The following is a 5,395-nucleotide window of genomic DNA, read 5'->3' as shown; positions in this document are numbered from 1 at the left end:
TGGGAGGAATGAATGAAATGAAATGAAAATGAATAAAAAGAATAATTTTAGAATATTCTTCTCTTCCCTTGTTTGGGAGTTTAAGTAGGAGGGAATAGAATGAGTAGGAGAAAATACTCATTTTTTTCTATTCCTTTAAAACCTCAAATTTTCATTTCCCTCGAAATTTGGAGGAATTGGAGGGAATGAAATTAGATTTAATGATTTTTTTACTAAAACTCCCAAAATACCCTTATATATTCAACTCTTTATTTTAAAATAAGGGGTCTAATAGAAACATTGTCATAAAATAATTCCATTCTATTCTCTCCATGTTGCTCCCAAACAGGATTACTTATATTCCATTTATTTTCATTCATTTCCATTCCTTTATTTTAAAACATCTAATCAAGGTTACTTAATTCCATTCCATTCTATTCTTTTTCATTCCTTTCTCTTACTTAAATACATTCTATTCTATTTTATTCCTTTTCATTCCCTTATGTTCATCTCATTCCATTCCCTTATGAACTCCCAAACAGAGCCTTAATGTCTCGTAATAAGAATGGGCTCAAGATTTTGAGTTAGGAGGCTGTAACTAGTAAGTGCAAATAAATAAAAAATTATAAAATTATAAATAAGTATCTATTTAAGATGTTTATTTTGTTGACATTAAAATTTTTTTTTATTGAAAGTACCGTAGATAAAGGTAAAAGTTAACTAAAATAGTATAGTGAGGCTTATGAATAGTACCAAAAAGTACAGTTGGACTTATGAATAGTAGCGAAAATCTGAATAATAAAATAAACTGGCAAAATTAAGTCATGCCAAACGCACACTTAGCACTAACAAACTATCAATAAAGACAAATACACAAAATCATTGTTTCGTAATACATTATAATGCAATCATCTACTAACAAAGACAGACACAAAACACCATTATTTCTTACTATATTAGAGAGTATCTGTATCAGCTCATGCAAATATTTTTGTCTATTTTAATATAATAACATTTTTATTTTATTTTATATACTTACTTTTCAAAATACCCCATATCAAATTATTTATTTTACACTACATTTCGTGTGCATTGGGCTTCGAATTAAAAAAATCTGTTTATTTTACTATTCAACTTATTTTTAGTACTATTCATGAGCCCATTGCACTTTTTGGTATTATTTATAGGACTCACTATACTATTTCAGCTAACTTTTACCTTTATCTACATGTACTTTCAGCAAAAAGTTTTCAATTTCAACAAAATAAGCAGATTTCAAATAAACCCTTCATCAAAATACTATTTCCTTATCAATTTTTATTATTATTATTATCTCAAATCATTTCTCTTCCTCAACCAAAAACCATTCCCCCCAATCTAAATTATTTCTAAAACATTCATTTGCATAACTACAGTAATTTTATAAAATTTTCCAATCAACCTCAGAATACATCTACATCAGTCTATGTATCATTGTACTAAAATACATTTGTACTATAATAATTATGTCAATTTGAAAAAATACATTTGTGCTACAAAATTGTGTAAATTTACATAGTTAATATAGCATAAATGTGTTTTTGCACAATGATACATAAATTGATGTAGGTGTATTTTGGGGATGATTGGACAAATTTGGGGCCTTATGCTATTTTACAATTGATGCAAATGCAATTACAATGAAATCAATATAAAATTGTAGAAGAGAGGGTCCAAATATAAAATTGTAACGAAAATTTCTCGAGTCTTTTGGCTGAATATTGCTGAATTCGGAATTTATTTGCGTTATGAGCACTATTCCAACTTATTTGAGAAAATGAGGAGAGAGAGGGAATTTCGGCAACATTGTTGCTGAAATTCCAACAAAAGTATGAGAGAGAAAGAAAAAGTGGGAGAGAGAAAATGTTGAATTTCGGCAATGGTATTACCGAAATTCCTGTTGCCCAAAACGCTGACTGGAAAGCAATTGTTGCAACGGCATTGCCAAAATAGGGAGAAAAAATTTGTGCCTATTGTGGCAATACTATTGCCGAAAATGGGAGGGAAAAAAGAAAGGTGGTTGCCGAAATTTGGGAGAAATTAAAAAAATATATAATGTGCTACGCACACAATATTTTTACAACAATCACAGGTAATTAGTTATTATTAGTTCAAATTTAAATTTAACACTGAGATTACTTTTTTAATTCAATAATAATAATCAGTAATAACCTGCCACTTAGAATTTGTTGTAAAAATTGTGTGTAATTATCATTTTTCAAAAAAAAAAAAAAAGTGTAATGGCTTTGTGGCAATGCCATTGCCGAACATTTAAAATTTGAACTACAACCCGTAAAATTTTGATAAATGTAGCATTTTGCTTTAATCTTTATTTAAAAACTATTACACACCCTGGACATAATGTTACAAAACTGAAAAAGTGACTTTAACATAAAATTTCAGTTTAAAAACTAGGTGATAGTGTGTAACATATAGGTTGTGTGTAACAACTAAAAATCACCATTCTTAAATTTTTTTTCTTTTTTAATTTAGCCCACAAATAATGTTTTGCAATCATATACTAATTTTCTTATCTGTCATCAATATCAGGACAGGAAACAAAGGTACGATTCCTTCACGTGTTCTTAGTAGCCGCATGGTAGGATATCTTTTGAGTGGGAATTCATGTTCCGAGTTGATCTTTAGCAGTCAGTAGTGGAAGTTAAGTCACATCACTTTCAAATTCAAATATACAAATTATTTTCCTAAAATAAAATCAATTTTTTTTCTATAAAATTTATAATACCCGGATTCAATTAAGAAAAATAAAAATTTTAGTAAAAACTAAAATAGGGAAGTTTGATAATTTTGCTTGGGTTATTAGTAATACAAATACCTCAGGTGTCAGGTCAACAACAACAGCACAATTTTAATCTCAAAATTTTAAGGTAGGTTATGAACTTTTAACAAATTAGACAGGTACAAATAACTTAGTAACTATTAAGCTCATTAGTTATTTCTGACTCAAATAAAATTTAAGAGAGGAAAACCAAAGCCAATTAACCTTATTTTTTGAAAAGCAGACTTTCGGGTCTGGTTTCTAAAAAAAAAAAAAAAAAAAAACCTTATTTTTTGAAAAGGAGAGAGATTTTTTTGATTATAACATGCCTAAGTTTTCCTAGACGTGACCTCCATATCGATATTTGGAGCGAGCTTTGTAGAGTACGAAAAGATTTGTCCTGATGGGAAGCTGGTATTGGCCTATTGTTAGCTCTGTAATGGGGGCTTTCATGATCATACTTTAGATTAAGTTCTAGGATCTTCAAGACATGTTTGGGCTTCATTATAATTTTAGGACTTTTTAAGAATCACGTTTAATTTATTTATAGTGAAGGAACTGCGCTAGTGATCATTTCAAAGATTTTAGTTAATTAATCAATTTTTAAGTTAATAGTATCATTTTTATAGATTAGTGCAATTGGGTGGTATAATTGATTTGAGGTGAGATTTACGGTTTTTTTTTTTTGGAGAAATAAACACATACACACAAAAAGAATGAATGAGATTTTAACACAAAACACATTAAAAACTCAATCAAAACTCATGGTAGCTTTTAAAGAAAGGTGTGACAAATTATACTACACATAACACTTTCTTAAGCAAAGTACATTAGATAATTACCCTTTTAAAAAATTAAAAAACCAAAACACACACACGCAAATAGTGGGAGAAAATGAGGTTTTTATACAAAAGCATACCACAAATTTTCACTCAAAAGTCATAGTAGGTTTTAAAGAATGGTGGGAGCATGTTATACTAAGCATTCAATTGGGTGTACAAAATGTTATTTTAGAACCCCAAATACAAAAAAGACTCTACATCCGAGAGCTAAAAATTTTTTTCCCAATTTTTTATTCAATTCTCTCTCTCTCTCTCTCTCTCTCTCTCTCTCTCTCTCTCTTCCATGCATAATGAAATAATAAATAATAAAGAAAAAGAATAAAAAAATTTAAATTAAGTGGTAAAAGAATAGATTATGGGATGTATGGTGTATTGTTAAATAGTATACTAAAAAGCAAAGTAGCTTTTTGGTATGCTAAATGCTAAAAATTTTAGAACTCCAAATGTGAATGGTGAAGGGAAAGTTTAGAGATTACATTTTTCTATATTTTATTTTTTTAATGTATGTTCCTAAGAACATAAATTAAAAAATAAATTATAATTCATAATTTTAAAATGATAATTTAGATAATTATATTTCACCATAAAATAGATAGAAAATTGGGAGATAGTACCACGTTGGTATTTTCATAATATCTTATAACATGATAAATAAAATTACCATCAATTCCATGAATTTTAGGTGGTGAAGTTAAGGCACAGATCATGCTGCTCTCTTGAAATGATAAACTGTCTATGAAGTTTTTCAATGTAGTAGATTAGCAATTATGCGTCTGCCCTCATGATACAACAAGCCTAGCCATCCACTGTATATCTTTTCAAAGTCTACACCACTTATAGTAGGATAAGAAGCTATTCATAGTATTTATTTTTACCCATAATAAAGTATACACAAAATAATAGTATTTTTTTAAGGATAAAAAAGAGAAACATATATTTGGCATGCTCTCAAATTAAATTGGGTGGCAAAGTGTGAGCAAATATAACAAAAAAGAATAGTATTATGTCTTATAATTCCTTGACCACGTGTATATATGTTAGTGTTTTTTTTTTTTTTGGTTGAGGAAAATGTGTGAATATATATTTGTATTAGGTTTTTAAGAAATATATGTATGTAGGGTCAGTTTTTGTTGCCCAAGCTAAAGGATATAGGTTAAAGGCCCAACGAACCCAGAACAATGAATTTGTAGAGAGTGGATCGAAGGTTTAGGCGCTGGCCGGCGTTCACGAAGCATGAACTCTTTTCTTTTATTGAAAGGTACTAAGACTAGATTACAACTAGGGGATGCTCCTCGGCCCATGGCCGAGGAGGTTTTTCCTTCCCCCTACCAAAAACTCTCCCCCCATTACATTTTGCTCACATTTCTTATATATCTCTCACTCTCCCCTTCCCTTCTTCCTTCTGTCGATCATCTATTGGCCTTCTCCCTGACCGTCTATCCATCAAAGGTCATATCCGTGCTCAAGTAGTTCACCCTGATCGATGTTGCCCTGTCAAGGGGTTACATCCCCATTAATGCGGCTAGGAGGGTCAGGTAAGCGTATTCAATGCAGAGGTGACAGTCCACCAGGGCTTGCTCCTTCGCCGTGCTTCTGCCGCCAACGCGTGGCACCGGGCCCTTCTCCTCCTCGGATATTCGAGGAGTCCTGTGGTGGGGCAGCCTTCGTGTTTTTTCGAGGTTTCGGACGACTGAGGACAGGGTCGTCCTCGGTGTGGGCCATTTGGGGCTTTTGAATTGGGAGGAGAGGATCTTCT

This window comes from Quercus suber, unplaced genomic scaffold, assembly GCF_002906115.3.
Source record: "Quercus suber isolate HL8 unplaced genomic scaffold, Cork oak 2.0 scaffold_610, whole genome shotgun sequence".
NCBI lineage: Eukaryota > Viridiplantae > Streptophyta > Magnoliopsida > Fagales > Fagaceae > Quercus > Quercus suber.
This window is presented reverse-complemented; position numbering follows the sequence as displayed.